Genomic DNA, 24,124 nt, shown 5'->3' on the forward strand with positions numbered 1-24,124 from the left:
CTAGCTCAACTAACTGGAGTCCCATGAGGAGGTCTTGTTGCCGAATACAAATACTTCCATTTTGTCAGAGTTGAGCCTCAGTCCGTTGGTTCTCATCCAGTCTGTTACCATGGTTATGTAGTTAGTGAAGTTGGTTCTGGTGATGATTGTCTTGTTCATCAGAGAGATAATGAGTTGGGTGTCATTAGCGTAGGGGGTGACATTGATTGCTTGTGATCAGAAGATATTGGCAAGTGGTGTCATGTATATGTTGAAAAAGATGGGGCTGAGGGACAATCCCTGTGGGACTCCTCATGTCACTTTCATGTGCTCGGTTGTGAAGGATGGCAGCCTGACCCTTTGGGTTCTTCCCATGATGAAAATACAGATCTTTTTGAGAGTAGATCCTTGTGTGCCAATCTCATAGAGTCTTCTGATGAGAGTGTTGTGGGAAACAGTTTTGAAGGCCACAGAGAGGTTGAGGAGGATGAGGACTGCTGTGTCTCCTCAGTCAGGGATGGTTCTAATGTTTTTGGTCACCACTATGAGTGCTGTCTGGTGCTGTGGTTCTTTCTAGCTCTCGATTGAGTGTATCCTAAAAGATGGTTCAGCTTGAAGTGCACTGTGAGTTGGTTGTTAATGGCCTTCTCAATTACTTCGGCTTGATGGGGAAGTAGGAAAATGCCCTGAAGTTGCTCATTTGATTAGAGTTGGCTGTGGAATTCTTGAAGGGGGCATTGATTTCTGCAAGTTTTCATTCATCCAGTAAAGTGGCGATGTGATGTAGGTGTTGATAATGCGGGTCAGGGTGCTGTTGGCTGCTGATGTTTTAAAGTTGTTAATGTTCAGAGTTGTTTCCGTTGAGGGTTGTCCATTCGGGTTATTAACGCTGAAATTTTACTAATGAAATTCATGTATTCTGAATTTTCGAATCTGCATAGAAAATGAGTAAATATAGAAAAATAATGTACGCATTTGAAATTGTGCCTACTTGAGTGACCATCAATAATCACAAAGTGTACTCATTAACAGCTTATTAATGTGAAATGTCGAGCTCATGTTTGGATTAATGTGGTAGTATGTTATATTATTGGTTATGTATTATGTATTTGTTTTATTAATAATAGGCCCTAACTTAGCGAGGTCTTGGGCCTAGTTGCAGGGCCTCATGTCAAGTTGCATTGCTTAGACGAATCATAAGATGGCTGCTTAAAGAATTAAAATGTGATTTTAAATTGCGTTGACCAGATGCTGGTAGTTGAAACTCTTTCCCATGAGAACTGCTTGCTAGAACGTTTTGTACTAGCTATAGATACTTTGTATAACTTGGTGTGTGTAAAGGCAAGGTTTCCAGGAGCGGACAAAGGATGCACTGACTGGAGTATAAGCTGATACATTTTTGATACCTGACGAGCACAACCATGGGAACAGGAGAAGAGGAGCCAATCATCAACATGTGACCAGTGGTCTAGTAAATTCTTAGATTTGAGGTTCTACTTTTATTGGACTAAACGTAAATGTACAATTCTTTGACCAATAGCAACGTGGGAAGTAGTTTTAGGGAATCTAACTTCGCCAGACTGCACCGAGAGGAGAGAGAGGACATTCTCCCCGTTTTTCCTAACTGTCTTGAGAGGATAATTATTATTCTTTCTGAGCTGCATGAAGAGACATTTCCTACCTTGAACTTTAATGCTGAATTCAGATGCCTTGCTGAATGAACAGATGTCCAATTGACGAAGACTGTCACCGCTTGCTGAACCATAATGAGGCAAGGTATAAGACGATGTTACTGATTATTATGTCTATTTGCTTTTGTATTTAGGTACCAACCCCTAATTTTGATAGAGCCATAGTTAGATGTATTCCAAATTTGTGTTGACTACATACATACATACATACCGCCACATTATGAGAATCCACTCATACCACCATGGCGGTATCAGCCACCGGGATGGAGATGTCAAACTCCAGCCCAGCGGCTGGCATAGTACCGCTGGCAGCATTTTGAGCCTGCCCACCACCATGGTTTTCGTCGTGTTAGCAATGCCACAAAAACCAGTGCGGTAGTCCTTACCAGTGACAGGGAATTCCTACTCTGTCACCGGTAGGTGGCTTCCCTACCCCCCAAACACACCTGAGACCCCTCATCCAAACTTTCTCCACCCCCTCCGACTACCTCACTCCCCTGACCCCCTCTGATCCTCTCACTCACCACCCCACCCCCTATACACGCACACACCCGCAGACACGCACCACGCATATACCCAATCACTCACACTGGCATACACACATTCATACACACATACTTCCAGACATGCTCGCACACATTTTTACACAATCACTCCCATGCATACAACCATGCAAACAACACAACACACACAGGCACATTCACACACACACATTCATGCACACAATCAGACACACACAGCACCCCCGCCCCTCTCCCCTGTCGGAAGCCCGACTTACCTTGTTCTAGGTGGTCTTCTGATACGGAACGGGAAGAGACACTGCTACCGCCAGCAGCGCCCACCACCAGAACACCGCCAGGCCGTATCACAGGTCATGATACGGCTGGCGGCATTCAACTGGTGTGGCGGTGCTGGTGATAGCATCGCCAGCTAACCACCGTCCGCCAGTATTATTACTGCCGGATTTACACCATTCTTGTGGCGGAAGTCTGGCAGTGATCATAATGTGGCAGACGGATGGTTGCCGCGGTGACGGAATTTTGGCGGCCGCCACCGCGGCGGTAGGCAGTTTTTACCACCAGTGACAAAATGTGGGCCTAAATTGTTTTGCATGAAGCCCAAACATGCCGTTCTAATCAGAAGGTTAGTTAGGTTATTCACTGATGATGCTTGCTAAATATTAACAACAGTTGATGTATTTTTCCTTGCTGAATCTAAATGTATGCTATTTCATTTTCACAGTTGTTCTTGCTATTGATTTGTCCTGTTACTTTAGAATGTGTAGTGGACCAAGCTTTGATTAAATTGTGGTTCTTTAGGATATTTGGTCAACCAGTATTGTTTCTCTATGTTAATCCTTTGATTTTGAGAGTAAGTTACGTGATACTAGCATTGTTAACACAAGGGAAAATAAACATTCTAACCTTTACATAAAAGTGTAGTTCTTCAAGGCCAAGGGATCGTGGTGCACGGAAATTATTGACTCCCAAGATTATTGATGTTGATTGCCATTGTATTTGATGTGTTTTGTAACTGGGTCTTGTGGTGGGAACTACTCTAAGCGCAGTCAAAAGATTAATTGAACCTCCAACGCGCCCCCTTATAATCTAACGATAACAAACCAATTAAGGTCAGACGCGCTAACAGAGATGGTAGCAGAGTATGATGGTTAGTCTCCTTAAGAGCCCATCATAAAAGCCTGGTACATGATTAGTCTCCTAGTGAGAGAATAATTTGCAGAAAGTTTGGATTTTCAGATTTTAGTGATACAAAGTGGAGAGAAAATGTATCCCTAAGGTCCTAGAATGACTTTCCCTGAACCTTGTAGCTTGCCAATGATTGTTTGAAGATGTTCTCGGCATTCTAGTGACAAACTGAATGAAGTAAGTTTTTCACTTGCACAGCTTATGCAAATTGCAGGTGATTTATGATGTTTGTGAGGGTTTAGGAAGTTTGCGTACTCCAAATGAAGTTGTGGAAGGAGTTTGTGTACTCCTAAGTGTTGGAGTAGGGAAGTCGTTGAACTTCACATGTGTGTGGCACTTTGTGCAAAAAAATTGTCCACAGGGTTGTTGGTATACAGACCCTGCGAGGTCTAAGACTCCAGAGTACAATGAAAAGTGTTTGAGCCACTTGGGGCATATTTATACTTTTTAGTGCAAAACTGCACTAACGCTGCTTTGCCTCAAAAAGTTTTGCACCTGCTTGCACTATTCCTGAGCGCCAGCTGGGCACCATATTTATGGAATGGTGCTAGCCGGCGCAAAGGGTGGGCTAGTGTACATTTTTTTTTACTTGAGGTGGGTAGGGGTTGGCGGTATAGGAGAAGGGGGTTTTGCACCAAAATCTTACGTTAGGCAGGTTAGTGTAAAAAAAAAAGACTCTAACCAGCCTAGTGTCATTTTCTGACGCAAAACCATCCATACCACATGACTCCTGTCTTAGAAAAGACAGGAGTTATGCCCACCACCCCAGTGGCCAGCACAGGGGACCAATGTCCCCTGGGCATTGCCAATGCACCCAGTGCCATGTAGGGGTGCCCATTTCAGGTTCCCCAATGGCAGTTCAAAAAATCAAATTGAATAAAATACTTGCCTGTACTTACCTATACTTACCTGGGATGGGGTCCCCCATTCTTTGCTGTCCCTCTGGTGTGGGTAGGGGTGTCTCTGGGGCCTGGGGAGGGCACCTGTAGGCTTATTCCATGGTGTTCCACCATGGAAATAGGCTCACAGGTCCCCTAACGCCTGCCCTGACCCAGGCGTTAAATAATGGTGCAAAGCAAGCTTTGCACCATTATTTGACCCCTCCTCCCCCGTGCATGATTTTAGCACGGGGAATAAATATGACACTAAGGCCATAGAGTCATTTTTTGCATGGAAACGCCTACCTTGCATCTCATTGACGCAAGGTAGATTTCCACGTCCCAAAAATGACTTTAACTCCATAACTTCGGTGCTAGACGGGTTTAGCGACAAAGTATTGATGTAGCGTTAGTTTTGCACCAAATTTGCATTAAAAAAATTATACAAATTTGTAGCAAAACAAGTATAAATATGCCCCATGGTTTTTGTCGTGATTTGTCTGGTTTAGTAGGTCGATTGGGAGTGGTCGACAAGTCAGAGTGTGAGTCAAAGGGAGTGAAATAATTTTGACTGAGATCAGGCGAGTCCTATGTGCACCAGGACAGACCCACTGATCAGTTGATGGTGAAATTTGCGGGTCAAATTTTGCTTGCGAATCAGGAAAACTGAGAAAGAAGAGGCAGCTGCTAGAGCGAAATACCGTCAGTGAAAAATCCATAAGGTTTCTGAAGCGATTGTGTTACCCTACCTGTAGTAAACGGACAAATTGGGTTTTGATTCTGCTTAGTGCTTGCAATCATTTTGCATTAGTTGAGTGTGAATCTGAGTTAGGAGGATAAGCCGCAAGACTTTGTCAGCCTTTGTATGTGTGAGTGTGATGCCATTGGAGCCGTGCTGAGATTGGTTGGTTGGTGAGAAGGATCGCGCATGGATTGGCGGACAACCATGCGGCACAATTGGTTGAGAAGGTTTGGTGAAAAGGATTCTAGGATTGAAAGTCACTTCATGACTTGATCTAAACTATCATAAAGGTTGCAGAAATTACATTTTTTAAAGCTTTAAAGAGTGCCCTAAGGGGAGATACGTATATTACAACAAGCATAGGGGATATTGCACTGCCAGAAGGTACACCACCTTCCATTATAATCAAGGAAAAGGGTGCTGCGCCATGTGTTTGGCTGAAACAATGGTGCAAAGTGACAAAGAAAAATGGGAGTTTAGCGTTTCCTACCCACTGAACATTTAATTTGAAGAGCTTAGAGAATCTGAGTAGGGTGCTATACGATTTGGAACCTCCTCCGAGACCAGCACAGTTCGAGGCAGTAGCAATCTGGGAATTAGTAGCCCGACAGAAACAGCAACAGAAATTTGAGAGGAGAATGAGAAAGGCAGAAAAGACACTAGCGGAGGCTAGATGGGACAGAAATTTTGGAGAACTGAGACTTAACAGGGAATTAAGGTGGTCATTACAACCATGGTGGACGGTGTTAAAGCGGCGGTAAAACCGGCAACAGGCCGGCGATAAAAAAATTGGAATTCTGACCGTAGCGGAAACCGCCAACAAAGACAGCCACTTTAACACTCCGACCGCCACGGCGGTACAGACAAACAGCGCGTCGGTCACCGCCAACAGACAGGCGGAGGACAATGTACCGCCCACAGTAGCACAACCTACCAATCCGCCACCTTTTCCGGGGCGGATTCACCGCGGATAAAAACACGGCGGAAACAGCCATTTCAAAGGGAAAGCGCTCACCTCTACACACTCCACAAGGAACGACAACACCATGGAGCTTGAACTCCATATTCTGCCAGCGATAGTCTTCCTGCTCCTATACGAGGATCATCAAAGCCGGCGGCGAAGACCACAGTGAGTATTGCACCTACGACATAGGGGAGGGGAGAGGCAAAAACACAGGGACACACACAACCAACATCCCAACCCCCACCCCGACCCTCACCCACTACAACACACACACCAATGCATATCTATACATTACAGTAACACCCCCCAGGCCCCCTGGAAGAATGCAAAGACAAAAGGAAATGAGTTGAACCATTGTAATATATCAAAATACAGGAAGCAAATATATACATATATATATACACATTAAACAAAATATACACCACGATTAGTAGTGCAGGTAATGCACCATTCATTGTCCGTGGACCACTGGGCCCAAAATGCATGGGCGAGGCCCACACAAGATACCTGATCAAAACGGAGAGAACACTGCAGGGGCATCAGATAGAAATACAACAGGCACCTCAGGGGGAAGTGAAGGGGGGGCACCTCAGCCGGATGAGTGCACCATGCCAGATCCACGAGGGGGCTCCATGCCCATTGATGTATCCTGGGGAATGCAAAGCCACAGTCTCTCAAGTCTCTCCAGTGGGTGGTTTGCCCACGGTTCAATCCTGGGGAGTTCAAAGCCACAGTCTCTCAAGTCTCTGCAGTGGGTGGTTTGCCCACTGTTCAATAATGGGGAGTGCAAAACCACATTCTCTCAAGTCTCTGCAGTGGGTGGGTTGCCCACTGTACCATCCTGGGGAGTGCAAAGCCACAGTCTCTCAAGTCTCTATAGTGGGTTGGTTGCCCACTGTTCAATCCTGGGGAGTGCAAAGCCACAGTCTCTCAATTCTCTACAGTGGGTGGTTTGCCCACTGTTAAATGCTGGGGAATGCAAAACCACAGTCTCTGAAGTCTCTGCAGTGGGTGGGTTGCCCACTGTACCATCCTGGGGAGTGCAAAGCCACAGTCTCTCAAGTGGATAACAGTCTCCACTGGTTCTGGAGGGGGACTGGTGCCCAGAGTGCAGCACACACCCCGTGACGGTCCCAGTTGCGTCACTGCCCCTGCCGCAAATGGGCTAGCGGTTCATTCCATGGCAGTCTTTGCCCTATTCAGCGGTCCCTGGCCTGTTCAGCGGTGCTTGTGTTGCCAGTGTCAGACCTGTTCAGCGGTGCATTCGATGGCGGTCTTTGCCCTGTTCAGCGGTCCCTGGCCTGTTCAGCGGTGCTTGCCAAGGCGGTCCTTCATTGCCCAGCAGGGCTGGGGCTGGCGGTCCTTCATGGGTCAGCTGGGCTGTGGCTTGCGGGCCCTCCTGGCCAGCTGGGCTGTGGCTGGCGGTGGCCTCCTGGCCAGTGACTCGGGGGCTGGCGGCGGCCTCCGGGCAGTGACCCTGGGGCTGGCGTGGCCTCCTGGGCAGTGATGATGGGGCTGGCCTCCTGGGCAGTGACTCTGGCGGTGGCCTCCTGGCCAGTGACGATGGGGCTGGCCTCCTGAGCAGTGACTCTGGCGGTGGCCTCCTGGCCAGTGACGATGGGGCTGGCGGTGGCATCCTGGGCAGCGGGGATGATGGCGGTCCTCTCCGCCTTGCTGCTCCTCCCAGACTTTGAAGATTTCTTCTGCCCCTTCCCCACCTTGAGAGGAGTCATAGCTGAGTCGCCACTCCCCCCGGGACCCTTGTGAGCGGCTTTGCTGGCTGGAGTCTTCCCCCTCTCCCGCCGGGCACTGTCCAACTTCTGGTGCTTCACAGGGGGGGGACTGGCTGTGCTGTGGCTCCGTGCCACACTGGCTGTCCTGGTGGCCGGTGCACTCCACATACCTGTAACAACAGGCACCACTGGTCCCAGAGATTTTTTGGCTGAGGTGCTAGTACGGGACCTATGAGTTGGACAGGGGGTGGGAAATAGGTTAAGGGGGGCCAGGAAAAGTTTTTGGGAGACACTGGGACGGGTAGATGGACGGGGTTTGGGAGTGGAGGAATAGGTGGTGGTTATAGGAGGTGTAAGTTTTGTGGATTTGGGTGCAGGTGCATGGGCTGGAGGCTGTCGTGAGGTGGATGGCTGTTGGGTGGGTGTGTGCCTGCGTTTGTGTATCTTCGGAGGGGGCATCACAGACACACTGGGAGAGGACACAGGGGACGTGTAAATGGGAGTGGGGGTGGTGAGTGCACGTGAGCGGGGTGTGGTGGTGGGTGTGCTGGTGAGGGACGTAGTGGCTGTAGTGGTAGTGCATGCAGGTGTGAGTGTAGACGAGACTGGGAGGGAGGAGGGAGACAACGAGGAGGGGGACACAGTGGAGGCAGTGGATGTTGGTGTATCTGTATGTGTGTGATGCTTGCGTGAGTGCCTGTGGGATGTGTGGTGCTTATGTTTGCCTGAGCTTCCCTTGTGTGTTGACGTGTGTGCATGCTGGTCTGTAGGTGTGCTTGGGATAGGCTGAGGTACAGGGGATTGGGTCGGGGTGGAGGAAGTTGGAGGGGGGAGGCTAGACACAGGGACAATGGCTGCCATCAGTGCTGAGGCCAGAGTTTGCAGGGTTCGATGAAGGGCAGCCTGACCAGAATGAATGCCCTCCAGGAATGCATTTGTGTGTTGCAATTCCCTTTCTACACCCTGGATGGCATTCAAATTGGTAGACTGCCCAACAGTGAGGGACCTGAGGAGGTCAATGGCCTCCTCACTGAGAGCAGCAGAGGTGACAGGGGCAGGGGCTGAGGTGCCTGGGGCGAAGGTGATGCCCACCCTCCTGGGTGAGCGGGCACGGGGCGAAGGCTGAGGGCCTGCTGGGAGGGCAGTGCTGTTAGCGGGGGTGGCGGCTGTACCTGTAGAAGTGGGGGGCACAGATTTTGCCGCCACCACAAGGGAGCTCCCATCGGAGGACGAGTCCGTGTTGCTGGTTGCAGATCCTGTGACCGCCGTGGTGCTCCCCTCGCCCTCCGTCCCATTGGTGTATTCTGAGTCCGTGGTGTGGGCCTCCATGGCCATGTGGGATGCAGCTCCCTCGTGCTCCGGTGCCACTGTACCTCCACCTGATGATGCTGATGCACACAAGAACAGGGAGACCACAAAAAGGGGGGGGACGACAGAAGAAAGACAGGTTGAGTGCATCGCTTACCGCTACCGTTGGCGGACACTACAGACACAGCAGCCCCCTGCACTACGTCACGCTGTTGGGCTCCACAGATGCAATTCCTGGGATATGGCCTACATGGCTATGGTCGACATCTGCACACATAGATGACAGAGGGTCATGAATACCTGTACTTGGAACTCTACAGAGGTGGGGTGGGGTGCCACATGGCCTGCATTACGGAGTGGCCTAGCCTACGGAACTCGCCCTGGCCTAGGGAAACCCACAGCCCTCCTCCCCCACCCAGACACCTTCACTGCGCGTAAAGACCGCTGAATGATGTTGTACTCACCCCCTTGTGTCTGCTGTGATGCCCTCAAGCGCCCATCCAACTCAGGGTAGCCCACCGCCAGGATCTGGAACATCAGGGGGGTCATGGTTCGACGGGCACCCCTCCCACGTTGGGAGGCCATCCCCAGCTGAGCCTCCGCCGTCTTCTTGCTCCAGCGGCGAATGTCCTCCCATCTTTTCCGGCAGTGGGTGCTCCGTCTGTGGTGGACCCCAGGGTCCAGACGTCCTTGGCGATGGCACGCCAAATATCCTTCTTCTGGTGGGCGCTGACCTACATGACATGTACATGGGAAGAAGAGAAGTCATTAACAACTGCACCGTCTAATTGAGTGGCCCACATCCCTACCCTTGCCATGTGGCACATGCATTCACAGTCCTTCATGCACGCAGAACTGTGCCCCCTTCATTCTTACAACCAGCCCTCTCCACACAGGCATAGCCCATACAACATGCTCCCTGTGTACTTACCTGTTGGTCTGGAGGGCCGTAGAGTAGCGTGTACTGGGGAAGGACCCCGTCCACGAGCTTCTCCAACTCCTCTGCAGTGAAGGCAGGGGCCCTTTCCCCAGACGCACGAGCCATTGTCTCTTCCAGACCGAGGTCACAGCAGCACTTGCAGTATAGGTCCTCTCCTGTCAAAGATCAGGTATCGAGTGATTGAACAGATAGAAAATGGCGGTCACGTCCGTGGCGGTCACGTCCGCGGCGGTGCGTACCATCACCGCCGGCGTACATCGTCATTGGCTCCTGGGACCCATAGGGTCCAATATTAACCAATGCAGCATTGCGCTGCTGTCTTCGACCGCCTACCGCGACGGTGTACAACGCCAGCGCAGTTACCTCACATCCCATTGTCCCACTTTAGAGGTCAGGCAGCCGCCATTTCAGGGGCCCACATGCCCTAATTACCAACTGGGTCACACAGACCTAGGTCTTGTCGCAATACACAAATACAGGCCACATTTTGTGTATGAATGGTGTTCTGTGTAGACTGTGGGTACATACCTCTGAGTTGTTTGACTCTGTGGTCGCTGTTGTCATTCCTAGGCACCGTCTGCTGGGACATGTGAGGAGTCCTCCGGTGTACCGACCGCTGGTGGACCTGTCGACAATGGAGGAAAGACATTTGATCATCACCTACAGGTTTGACTGTGCCACAATCCAGGAACTGTGTGCCCAGTTGGAGCCTAACCTGATGTCAGCAATCCGCCATCCCACAGGGATCCCCCCTCAAGTGCAGGTGCTATCAGTGCTCCATTTCCTTGCAAGTGGGTCATTTCAAACAACAGTGGCCATGGCATCAGGGATGTCCGAGCCTATGTTTTCCAACGTGTTGTCCAGAGTGTTGTCTGCCCTTCTGAAACACATGCAGAGCTACATCGTTTTCCCTCAGGTGGAGGATTTGCCCACAGTTAAAGGTGACTTCTATGCCCTTGGACATATCCCCAACATCATAGGTGCCATTGATGGGACCCATGTAGCTCTGGTCCCCCCCCACAGGAGTGATCAGGTGTACAGGAACCGGAAGAGTTATCATTCCATGAATGTACAGATGGTATGTTTGGCAGACCAGTACATCTCCCAGGTAAATGCTATGTTCCCAGGCTCTGTGCATGATGCCTACATCCTGCGGAATAGCAGCATCCCTTTTGTGATGGGTCAACTCCAGAGGCACCGGGTGTGGCTATTAGGGGACTCTGGTTACCCCAACCTGTCATGGCTACTGACTCCAGTGAGGAATCCCAGGACCAGGGCAGAGGAACGCTACAATGAGGCCCATGGGCGGACTAGGAGGGTGATCGAACGCACCTTCGGCCTCCTGAAGGCCAGGTTCAGGTGCCAGCATATGACAGGTGGATCCCTATTCTACTTACCAAAGAAGGTGTGCCAGATCATCGTGGCCTGCTGTATGCTTCACAACTTGGCTTTGCGACGACAGGTGCCTTTTCTGCAGGAGGATGGTCCAGATGACGGTGTTGTGGCAGCTGTGGAGCCTGTGGACAGTGATGAGGGGGAAGCAGAGGAAGAAGACATTGACAACAGGGACTCAGTTATCTAGCAATATTTCCAGTGACACACAGGTGAGAACACATTCCTGCCTACTACAAGTACTTTCAAACTTCTACCTCTATCTTGTCTGTCGATTTCAACCAGTATATGGTAAGTGAGTTGTACATTTCCCTTACGGTTTCACAGGTGTGGTTTCCAACGTGTGTCATCTGCTTAGATTCCTCATTGACTTGAGATGTGTGACATAGGTATGTTGACATTACATTTGAAAACGCATTTTGTCACTGTCATTGCTAATACACATTTTCGAAATCACAGACTGACTCCAGATTGTTTTGTGCTTCAAGGGTGTTTATTGAAGTGCTAAATATTGGAGGGGGGTTGTAAGATGGTGAGGGGTGATGGTGGAGGAATGTCCATGGCAGAGTCCAGTCTATTAGTCTCACAGGTGCATTGCCCATATGGGCATAGGAAGTGGAGCTGGGGCAGTTTAAGTTTGGACAGGGTGACAAAGTGGGACAGTGGGATGACAATCAGGTTGGTCTCATTTCTTGGCGGGGGTCTTGGCATCGTGTTCTGTCTTGTTCCTGGATCTCAGGGACCGCTTGTGGGGTGGTTCTCCGTCTGCAGGGGGTGGGGTGCTGGTGTGGTGGTCCTGTGGCAGTGCCTCCTGTCCACTAGTGCTGGCGGAGGTGGTGGGCAGTTCATCGTCCAGGCTAGTGTCAGGGGCCCCTTGTAGTGCCACAATGTCCCTCCTGGTGTTGAGTATTTCCTTCAGCACCCCTACGATGGTGCCCAGGGCGGAGCTGATGGTTCTGACTTCCTCCCTGAACCCCAAATACTGTTCCTCCTGCATGCGCTGGGTCTCCTGAAACTTGGCCAGTACCGTTGCCATCCTCTCCTGGGATTGGTGGTATGCTCCCATGATGGAGGAGAGGGCCTCGTGGAGAGTGGGTTCCCTAGGCCTGTCCGCCCCCTGTCGCACAGCAGCCCTCCCAGTTCCCCTGTGTTCCTGGGCCTCCGTCCCCTGGACCGTGTGCCCACTGCCACTGCCCCCAGGTCCCTGTTGTTGTTGGGGTGGTGGGTTATCCTGGGTTCCCTGTAGTGCTGGACACACAGCTGATTGACGTGTCCTGAGGGCGGAGGTATGGGCCCGCTGGGTGGGTGCTGTGCTGGTGTTACCAGAGGGTGGAAGCTCTGTGGTGGCTTGTGACTGGGTGTGGAGAACCGACTTTCCCGAGGCCCACGATGGTCCTGGCTGGTCATCTGGATCCAGTTGGACAGAGCTGCTGTCATCACTGTGGGCCTCTTCTGTGGGTGGGGTGGAGATGTCTGGACCCTCCTGTCTGGTGACGTTGGGTAGGGGTCCTGCAGGGGTGTAAAAGCATGATTATTGCATCTGTGTGTGTCATGGTGTGCAATGGGTGGGTGACTGTGTACCCCAGTGCTAGCATTCCTGTGTGGGGGCTTGTGTGATGATGGTTGAGGGGGGTGTTATGGGTATGTGCAGTGGGCATGCTTTAGTGATAGGTGTCCATGCTTTGTTGTGTCATGCAGGGCTTGGTGTTGGGATGTGTGGTTTGTGTTATTAGTACATTTGTGAGGAGTTGGGATAGGGGAGGGGGCGAGGGTGGGGGTCTGTGATAGCATGCAGGTAGGGTGGGGGATATGATAGTTAAGATTTGACTTACCAGAGTCCATTCCTCCACCTACTCCTGCGAGGCCCTCAGGAGGCAGAATCGCCAAGACCTGCTCCTCCCATGTTGTTAGTTGTGGGGGAGGAGGTGGGGATCCGCCGCCAGTCCGCTGCACCGCAATGTGGTGTCTTGAGACCACGGAATGCACCTTCCCCCGTAGGTCGTTCCACCTCTTCCTGATGTTGTCCCGATTTCTTGGGTGCTGTCCCACTGCGTTGACCCTGTCGACTATTATTCGCCATAGCTCCATCTTCCTTGTAATTGAGGTGTGCTGCACCTGTGTTCCAAATAGCTGTGGCTCTACCCAGACGATTTCCTCCACCATGACCCTGAGCTCCTCCTCCGAGAACCCGGGGTGTCTTTGTCGTGCCATGGGGTGGTGTAGGTGATGTGTGGGGTGGTGTATGTGGTGATAAGTGTGGTGATATGTAGTGGTGTGTGGTGTTTTGTGTGTGGAAGTAGTGTGGGTGATGGTCTGGTGTGCCTGTGGATGCTTGGTAGTAGTTTGTAGTGTCTCTCTCTGGCCTTCTTTCTGTGTTTTTGTCGTAGGGGTTTGTGGGTGATGTGGGTGTGTGTTTTATGTAGTATTGGGTGTGTGGGAGTGGTGTGTGTATGTGTATCAGGTGTGTGTATTTCGAATTGTCCAATGTGGTTGTGTTTTGTAAATGTGTGTGTATTTTGAGCGCGGCGGTGTGTACCGCCAATGGAATACTGCGGTTGAAAGACCGCCGCGTGGATTCGTGGGTCGTGATAGTGTGGGCGTATTTCTGTTGGCGTGAAAGTGGAGGTTTTTTTTCCGCCAGTTTATCACTGACCTTTGGTTTGGCGGACTTGTGTGGGTGTCTGGATTTTGTCGGATTTCGAGATGTGGGTCATAATAGCTGTGGCGGAATTCTGCGGCGGTGTGTTGGCAGTCTTCTGCACGGCGGTAAGTGGCTTTTACCGCCAATGTTGTAATGAGGGCCCAAGTTGTTTCCTACAATTACACAGGACAGCGAGAGAGAAGGAAGGAAGGCTACCAGAAAGACATAAAGAAGCATCTCCGAGAGTAGGGAGCAGAGATCAAAGGAGTATAGGAGATGTTTAACACTTGAGGAAAAATCAGATGAGAATGAATTCATTTTACAGTTACTGAGAAATCGCCCCCCACCATATGTAGCACAAGAGAGCGGTCCGAGCACAAATCTGATAGTGCCAACAGAACAGGTTTTCCAGAACCCAATATTGGTTCAAACATAGACAACTCCACTCTTACTGCCTCAAGTGCAGTCACAAGCAATGCCAAAGTACACATCTATTACTGGGACACAGACAGATATGTCCATACTAAGGAGTCAGAATGTGCGAATTATACACCCACAGAACCCGAACATTAGACCAAGCCCAGGTGCTGTATCTGTACATGTCACCATTGGTCCAGTCATACCCTTGTTCGCCCAGTGAAGTACCAGTACAAATGGACAGGGAGTCCTGAGTCAGAATTCGATGAGGGGAGGACTCAATTACAACGCCAGAGTAGTCTCTCCTGTGGGACAGACCTTAGACGGAACAGGATCATTGTTAGACCTTAGTTCATTTGGAGTTCCTACGAATGCTGGAACTATGTCAAACATCAGTCAGCCTGAAGTTACTGGCACCACAGTCTCCAAACGTAGCTATACAACCGTCACCGAATACTCAGCCCAACAACGTTTCACTGCAAGGTTGGGCTGCCCAACAATTGATTGAATGGTTAGATAAGCTGAATACCCTGCAGAGTGCTTCTAGGGGAAAGGGATACTTGAACAATAGAAGACTATGGATGGAAATAGGTGAGCTTATTGAAGGAACTATGGGTGTGAACAGACTCGAACCCTGCACAGAAGCAGAATTGAGATACTTGTGCCCAAAAATGACAAGAGAAGCAAGTGAGATACGTCAAAAGCTAGCAGCCTTAGCATAGAGATACAACATAGAAATAGAGAAAACAAAACACTTGAAGAGGAGTTACAGGTTAGATTTTGACTCAAAAGATTTTGAACACATGAGATCTGCAGGAATGAAGGCACGCCTTAGGGAGTTACTTCAAAGCGTCCAGACATGGGGAGCATTAGACAAATGGGATGGTAGATGGGTAGAGAAAAGAGACAAGAAGAAAAGGGATCCTGCAAATCTTACTGCATACGTGCAGCAGGTCGAGGACCCGGTAAAAGTTCCAGGAGGGAACTTTGTCCATGTCCCTTTGAGCCGAAATGACATTCTGGCTTTTACAAATGATTATCCCAGGTTGAGAGAACCTGTCTGGTTCATGAAAAAAAATGCCTGTGGGAGGATTTGAACACTCTATTAGAGACTGTAGTTCCAGCAGACTTATGGATTGAGTGCAAGAGGAGTGTAGATTGGCTACTACTACTACTATAAAGTGATTGAATTTTTGAAAATGAGAATTTCCTTCCAAAACATTGACTGGGAGAGAAAAGACAGGACTGCCCAGGAAGTGAAAGAATCAATACATGAGTACTATGGGCCTGATTACAACTTTGGAGGAGGTGTTAATCCGTCCCAAAAGTGACTGTAAAGTGACGGATATACCACAGCCGTATTACGAGTCCATAGGATATAATGGACTCGTAATACGGCTGGTGGTATATCCGTCACTTTACCGTCACTTTTGGGATGGATTAACACCTCCTCCAAAGTTGTTATCAGGCCCTATGAGTACTATGGGAGATTGTTGCAGCCGTTTAAGCATTACAGTGGAATATAAACCATTGAGCCGAAAGGCATGATTCATTTTGTGTTCAGATTTGTGGAAGGTTAGACTTGAAATTAGCCAGATGATTAAGAGTCATTTGATTTGCTGGCAAGCGAAACCGATTGATGAGGTATTGCAGTATGCAAAGTACTGTAGTGATGAGATTGAGTTGAAACAGAGAAAGCTGAAAGAAAAATTAGAGCCTCACAAACTGGGATGCAGGGAACTTTTCCTCAGCAGAAGCAACAGCAACAGTAGGAAAATGTGGTATTTCAAAATCAGGTGAGAGGTAGAGGCCAGAGAGGAATTAGAAATGGGAACCGTGGTCCCGCTTTGGGTACAGTAGTGATTCAGAATGATGTGCAGGGAAGAAGAGATTGTTGCCATGTCATGCTTGAGGAGGAATCGGACATTGGAAGCGGGAATGTGCGATGATGGTATAGGAAGTTGTTGTTCAGCAAATAGGTGATGTCAACTCGTTCCAGAACATGAGAGGACCAAGAATGAGAGGACATAATCCAAATTTTCAAAACAATGTAAATCAAATGCTAAATATTCAACCACGCTGCAGGTGCAAATGCCACGTGTGCAGATGACAGTCACAGCCAATGCAACAGCAGGTTCAAATGGTACCTTGACAGCAAATACAAATACATCAAGCTCCAAAGGAGCAGCAGCAGGTAATGCTTCTTCAGTAGGTCACAGGTCAACGGTTTAACCAGAGTAATAACACAGTACACCAATTCCTGTTACACATTGAGAATGGAATAAACAATGATTGGATGAGCGAGAGTTCGGATGAAGAAGAATGTGTGCTTTCAGCTTCCATAGAGGTAGATCAGAAGGGTCCATATGTGGAAGGAAAAGTAATGGGTCATAAAGTTTCATTCTTGGTTGACAGAGGAGCTACATGCTCTATTGTAAGAAATGCAGAAGTTCCAAATTTGCCCCTTCCAGGAAAAACAGTCCAGATTGTGGGAGTAGCAAATCAGTATTTGACTAACCATATTACAGAACCAGTTGAGGTTAAAATTGGCAACTTTAAAGGGTTGCACAAGTTTGTGACTCAAGTCCGGTATCCCTGCTGGGAATGGACTTACTGTGTAAAACAAGATGCTTGATTACTTGCTCAAACTATGGAATGGAGATACAGATGAACAGTGATGATGAGGATGATCCAGCTCCAGAGACAGAGGCCCTCATTCTGACCTTGGCGGGCGGCGGAGGCCGCCCGCCAAAGTCCCGCCGTCAGATTACCGTTCCGCGGTCGAAAGACCGCGGCGGTAATTCTGACTTTCCCGCTGGGCTGGCGGGCGGTCGCCTTCAGACCGCCCGCCAGCCCAGCGGGAAAGAGGCTTCCACGATGAAGCCGGCTCGGAATCGAGCCGGCGGAGTGGAAGCTGTGCGACGGGTGCAGTTGCACCCGTCGCGTATTTCACTGTCTGCACAGCAGACAGTGAAATACATGTAGGGGCCCTCTTACGGGGGCCCCTGCAATGCCCATGCCAGTGGCATGGGCACTGCAGGGGCCCCCAGGGGCCCCGCGACCCCCCCTACCGCCATCCGGATCCCGGTGGTCTGACCGCCGGGATCTGGATGGCGGTAGGGGGGGTCGGAATCCCCGAAGCGGTGCAGCAAGCTGCGCCGCCGCGGAGGATTCAATGGGGCGGCGGTACACTGGCGGGACCCCGCCAGTGGTGCCGGTCCGACCGCGGCTTTACCGCCGCGGTCGGAATCCCCATTGGAGCACCGCCGGCCTGTCGGCGGTGCTCCCGCGGTCCTCCGCCCTGGTGGTCAAAGACCGCCAGGGTCAGAATGACCACCAGAGTGTGGGATAATAAATGAGGAGTACTCCCTGATTAGCTTATTTCACGTTTTCACAGTGAATGATCTTCCTTCCGACTTACAGGACACAGTTAGAGAGAGTGTAGTGTAGCAATTTTAGCTATAGCTCCATCCACGTTATTTTAACACACTAGGCCAAGCTGCTGTGCACTCTAACCTAGATATATTTTATTCAGCTTTATTTTATTGTTACAATAGGCACTTTTATGGTCTTGTTTTATTTTCTGTTTATCTACTTGTTTTCTTAAGCCAGCACAATGTTTTCAAACAAGACATTCTTGCTCACTCTGTGCTTCTTCCAAGGCTACAGCACGGTACATTGCAGGTGAACGTGGTATAAGTTTAGTCTCCGACATTCGTAGAAAATACACATCCTTACGTAGGGACATTTTCTCAGAACATCAGCAGTTTTATTATAAAAACGCTTCTTTGTCCCTTAACACGTTAGAGGGAGATTCCAGCCAGAGAACCACAACTGTATGCTGATTGCCGAATGCTTCGCTGCAGATGCTAATGCAGACTGCAGGCCTTTGCTCAGGTATGGGGGATGATGTCTTCCCAGGGGAACCTAAAGGGCAGAATTAGAGCTTAATATGCTGTGCTCTATGATAGTTTAGGTAGGAATTACTCTATCAACCGTAGCGACAATATGATAGCAATATTTCTATGCTTCACTCTCCTCGTTACCATTTTAATATTGTCATGCTGTGTCGTCCTGGTTATTACAGCTCATGCTTTGCTTTCTAAGACGCAGTTGTTTTATTAAAATCATTATTAAAACATATACTGCCTCTGTTTGTCATTTATATATGAGACTCAGATAACTGAGAGAAACGGATGAGACCTGAGTGACCACGGCTTCCCTGAGAAACCAATTATGTCATGCGCTCTGGTCAACACGTTAGAGAACATTGGCTGAGACATCCCTGATGCCATGGCCACTGTTGTTTGGAAGGAACCACTTGCCACGAAATGGAGCACTGACAGGACCTGCACTAGAGGGGGGATACCTGTGGGTCGGTGGATAGCAGACATCAGGTCTGGCTCCAATTGGGCACACAGTTTTTGGATTGTGGCACGATCAAGTCTGTAGGTAATGATAATGTGTCTATCCTCCATTGTCGCAAGGTCCACCAAGGGACTGTACACCGGAGGATGCCGCCATCTCATAATCTGCCTCAGCAGTTGAAGCCTAAGGAAGAGAACGGTGAGCAGAGGGTCATATTCACACATATATTGCACTAATGATGAATTGTTGACTTTACAGAAACAGTATGTGAACCCGAGAGTCCGTTGATGCCAATGTCTGCTGTGACGCAGTTAGGTGACATGCCCTGTGCCCCCCTGAAATGGCGGATGCCTGACCTGTGAGGAGGGACAAGCGGAAATTAGGTAATTGCGCTGGTGTTGTGCGTCGTCGCGGTAGGCGGTCGACGACTGCAGCGCAAATTCGCATTGGATATCATTGGGCCCTATGGGTTCCAGGAGCCAATGGCAATGTACGCTGGCGGTGACGGTACACACCGCCGCGGACGTCACCGCCATTTTCTATCAAATCACTCACTTGCTTCCTGGCCTTCAACAGGAGAGGACCTACACTGCAAGTGCTGCTGTGACCTGTGTTTGGAAATAACAATGGCTCATGTGTCCGGGGAAAGGGCCCCTGCCTTCACTGCGGAGGAGTTGGAGAAACTGGTGGATGGGGTCCTACCCCAGTACACGTTACTCTACGGTCCTCCGTAGGTGAGTACACTGTGAGCATGATGCGTGGGCCATGAATGTATGGAGTGCTATGTGTGTAAGCCACATGTAGGGGGGCAGAGGGGCCCTGGCAAAAGTGCAGCATGTAAGGTGGTCAATGTATGTGCGTCAGGGGATGTGTGGGATCTGGTGGGCAATGAGTATGATGTTCTGAACAGGTGAATAATTCCCTTTTCTGCTGTCTTTTCCCTGCAGGTCAGTGCCCACCAGAAAAACGGTATTTGGCGTGCCATCGCCAAGGAGATGGGGACCCTGGGGGTCTTTGACAGGCAGAGCACCCACTGCCGCAAGAGGTGGGAGGACCTACACTGCTGGGCAAAGAAGACGGCGGAGGCCCAGCTGGGGCTGGCCTCCCAACGAGGAAGGGTCGCACCATGACCTCCCTGATGTTCTGCATCCTGGCGGTGGCCTATCCGGAGTTGGATGGGCGCTTGAGGGCATCACAGCAGCCACAAGGGGGTGAGTACAGAATCTGAAACATGACTTTGCGCGCGTTAGGAGGTACCTTGGTAGGGGATGTGGGTGCCCCTAGACCAGGGCGAACATGACAGGGTAGGTCCCTTGTTGGGCAGGCTCTAAAGCACTCCAACCTCAATAGTGTTAGTGGGCATCTACTCCTGGGCAGGGTCCTGTGCCCACCCCAAAAACAGGTACAGCTGCCACCCCCCTACCAGCACCGCCCTCCCAGCAGCCCCTAAGCGTGTTTCCCATGCCCGCTCACCCAGGAGGGTGGGCATCTCCTTCGCCCCAGGCACATCAGGCCCTGCCCCAGTCAGCCCTGCTGCCCTCAGTAAGGAGGCTATTGACCTCCTGAGATCCCTCTCTGTTGGGCAGTCAACCATACTGAATGCCATCCAGGGTGTAGCAGGGCATTTGCAACAAACAAATGCATACCTGGAGGGCATTCACTCTGGCGTGGCGGTCCAACAGAGAGCTTTTCAGGCTCTGGCCTCAGCACTGATGGTGGCCCTTGTCCCTGTGTCTAGCCTCCCTCCTCCAACTTCCTCTACCCAGACCCAATCCCCTCAACCCCAGCCTTTCCCAGGCACACCTTCAGACCAACATTCACCCAAATCAACACACAAAGGTGGCTCAGGCAAACATAAGCACCACACTTCATCTCACAGGCACTCACACAAGCACCATCCCCATGCAGAAACACCAACATCCACTGCCTCCACTGTGTCCCCCTACTCTCCCAGTATCGTCTCCACTCACACCTGCATGCACTACATCCTCATCCACTACCTCCATCACCAGCTCGCCCATCACAACACACCCCTCACTGGCAGTCACTACCCCCACAACCGTGCACACGTCCCCTGTGTCCTCTCCCAGTGTGTCTGTGACCCCTCCTCCCAAAGTACACAAACGCAAGCACCCACCCACCCAACGGCCATCCACCTCACAACAGCATCCAGCCCATGCACCTTCCTCTTCCTCCACTCCCAAACCCTCTCCATCTTCCCACCCCAGTCTATCTAAAAAATGTTTTCTGGCAAACATTGACCTGTTCCCTAGGCCTCCCCCCCCCCCACCAGTCCTTCCCCTCGGGCAAGGGTGTCAGGAACCCAGGCCAGCACCTCAGCCACCAAGTCGGTCTCCACTGTGGTACCTGCAACTCCCAGGGGCTTCAAGGGGGCACCCGTCAGGCCAGCCAGTGTGCCACTGACCCCTGCAAAGGACCATACCACCACCTGCCAAGATTAAGAAGGGGACAGCATGCACCAAGGGCACGGAGCATGACACACCCAGCAAGGCCCCCTCCAAAACTGCAGCTGCCAGAGCCAAGGTCCCAACAGCAGCTGCCAAGGTGAAGAAGGGGCAGAAAAGCCAAGGTAAGGCACCACAGGCGTCGGAGCCTGCAGGTGGGGGCCTGGTGGCCACCATCAGAACCGACAGCCCCACCACCTGCACCATGGGCAGCACCGCCAGCATCCCCGCCGCAAGCACCGCCACCTGCACTGCCGCTGCCATCACTACTATCAGCAGCAGCATTCCCAGTGGCCAGCCTTCAGAGGCCGCAGGACAAGGGCTGGTGCCTCCCTCCACCACTGGCAGCACCTGCACCACAGCCAGCTCCGCCAGCATCCCCGCTGCAAGCACCACCACCTGCACCGCTGACAGTAGGACCTCAAACAGCAACAGCAGCCCCAGTGTGTGTCCGTCCAGGGCTGCAGGAGACGGGATGGAGCCTCCCACCACCAGTGGCAGCACCTCCACCAGCACCGCAACAACCACCAGTTTGCAGCCTTAGTCGCCGCAGGATGGAGTCTGGCCCTGCCTCCATGGACTTTCCTGCTGCCTGTCCCCTGCAAATCTCGTGCCTCAGACACCCAGGTGAGGGAATGTGAAATGCCACACCCCATGTGCTGCATCACTGGGCACCAAGCCCCCTCCAGACCCAGTGGAGAAAGGCATCCACTCACCCAATCCTTGGCAGGATGAAGCAGACTGGACACAATGCCCCCTCCAGAACCTATGGAGAAAGGCATCCACTCACCCAATCCTTGGCAGGATGAAGCAGACTGGGCACAATGCCCCCTCCAGAATCTGTGGAGAAAGGCATCCACTTGAGAGACTGTGGCCTTGCACTCCCCAGGACCAAGCAGTGGGCAAACCACCCACTTGAGAGACTGTGGCTTTGCACCCCCCAGGACCAAGCAGTGGGCAAACCACCCACTAGAGAGGCTGTGGCCTTGCACTCCCCAGGACCAAGCAGTGGGCCAACCACCCATTTGAGAGACTGTGGATTTGCACTCCCGAGGACCAAGCAGTGGGCCAACCACCCACTTGAAAGACTTGAGAGACTGTGGCTTTGCACTCCCCAGGACCATGCAGTGGGCATGGAGCCCCCTTGAGGAGCAGTGGTATTATTCCATCTTCTGGCTGAGGTGCCCCCCCTTCCCCATCCCCCTGAGGTGCCTGTGTGTTTTCGACCTGATGCCCCTGCAGTGTTCTCTCCGTATTGAGGCAGGAGTCAAGTGTGGGCTTGGCCCATGATTTTTGGCCCAGTGGGCCACGGACATTTGTAAAGGACAATGTATGTTCTTATGTACATATTGTACATTTTTGTGAATACTGTTTTTTTAATTGTTTTGTATGACTATTTCTAAAATATCACTGTTTAACTCAATTCCTTTTGTCCTTGCGTTCGTCCAGGGGGTTACGGGGTGTAAATGTAATGTTGATGCATGTGTTTGTGTGTATGGTGTTGTGGGTGAGGGTGGGGGTGGGGGTCTTACTTGTTGCGTGTGTGTGTCACTCTCTTTTTCCTCTGCCCCTCCCCTGTGTGCTAGGTGCAGTACTCACCGTGGCCGTCGCCGCCGCATTTGATATTCCTGGTGTATGAGGAGGTGCACCAGCATGGGGAGGACCTGTAACTCGGGCTCCATGGCGTCCTGGTTCTTCATTGAGTGTCAATAGGTGAGTGATTTCCCTTCTGTGTGCTGTTTCCGCTGTGCTTTTGATGGCGTTGGTACCGCCCCGGAAAAGCTGGCGGATTGGCAGGTTGTGATGGGGTGGGCGGTACATTGTCTTCTGCCTGTCTGTTGGAGGTGACCGCTGTGGTGTTGGTTGCTACCGCCGTGGCGGTCACAGTGTTAAAGTGGCTGTCTATGATGGCGGTTTCCACCCTGGTCGTGATCCCATTTTTTTTACCGCTGGCCTGTTGGCGGTATTACAGTCGCTTTAACACCGATCACCAGGGTTGTAATGAGGGCAATAGTTTCTTCTGCTATAGACATTATAAAAATGGACAAAGTCATCTAAGGTCCATTATGCAGTTAGGTTGGACACTTCAAACACTGAAGGCAGGTTGCGTTCCCTGGTAGCATGTCACCGCAAAGGAAATTTTTTCTTTCTTTAATTTAACACAACTAATGGCTAAGAAAGAAGCAACTTATGTCATGCTAAATACCGAGAAATTAGAAAAGTTGCCTTTTACTGTGGCTGATATACCATCTGCTGAGTGGCTAATACACAGGGTAATTAATCCGCCTATTTCTACACTTCAATTCACCTCCTGTTTAAGACACATTCCGGTAGGCAGATATGAAAGGCTGGGAGATAGTTACATCCATGAGGTGTGGGAGCTTCCCTTCTCATACAAATGTCTCAGTGGCATGAAAGAAGTCTTTCTTGGCGGTAGTGAATGCGAGTCTTCAGTCAGCCATTCAATGGTTTGTAAACAGCTGTCCTTGTATGGGGCGTGCAACGCGTCAGCGGCAAATTTAGCTTGTTAACTGAAGGGAGTTCCAATCCCCTTGATTAGACCTACGTTCTAGGTGCTTTCAAATGGCAGCTGTGTCCTCCTCAACAGTGAAGACTGTTGTGGGATGCGAGCTGGATTAGTTTATGTTGTTTCAGTCTCTAAGATTGTTACATGCTGTGGGAACGTACTTTTTCCCCCTACTAAGATTAAAGAGGTAGCTGATATTTGGCCTCACATTGCTACTTCAAATGTGAATTTTGTCAAGTTGAGCAGACTCAAGGCTTTATTATTTCAAAAGCATGTGGCCCTTACATCTGCACGCGAGACCTATGCACTTCAGGTGGCAAGGTCGTCAGCAGAGATACAGTCCCTTTTAAGTACAAACTTTCCGAGACACTTT

This window comes from Pleurodeles waltl, chromosome 3_1 (assembly GCF_031143425.1).
Source record: "Pleurodeles waltl isolate 20211129_DDA chromosome 3_1, aPleWal1.hap1.20221129, whole genome shotgun sequence".
In the NCBI taxonomy this organism is placed as follows: domain Eukaryota; kingdom Metazoa; phylum Chordata; class Amphibia; order Caudata; family Salamandridae; genus Pleurodeles; species Pleurodeles waltl.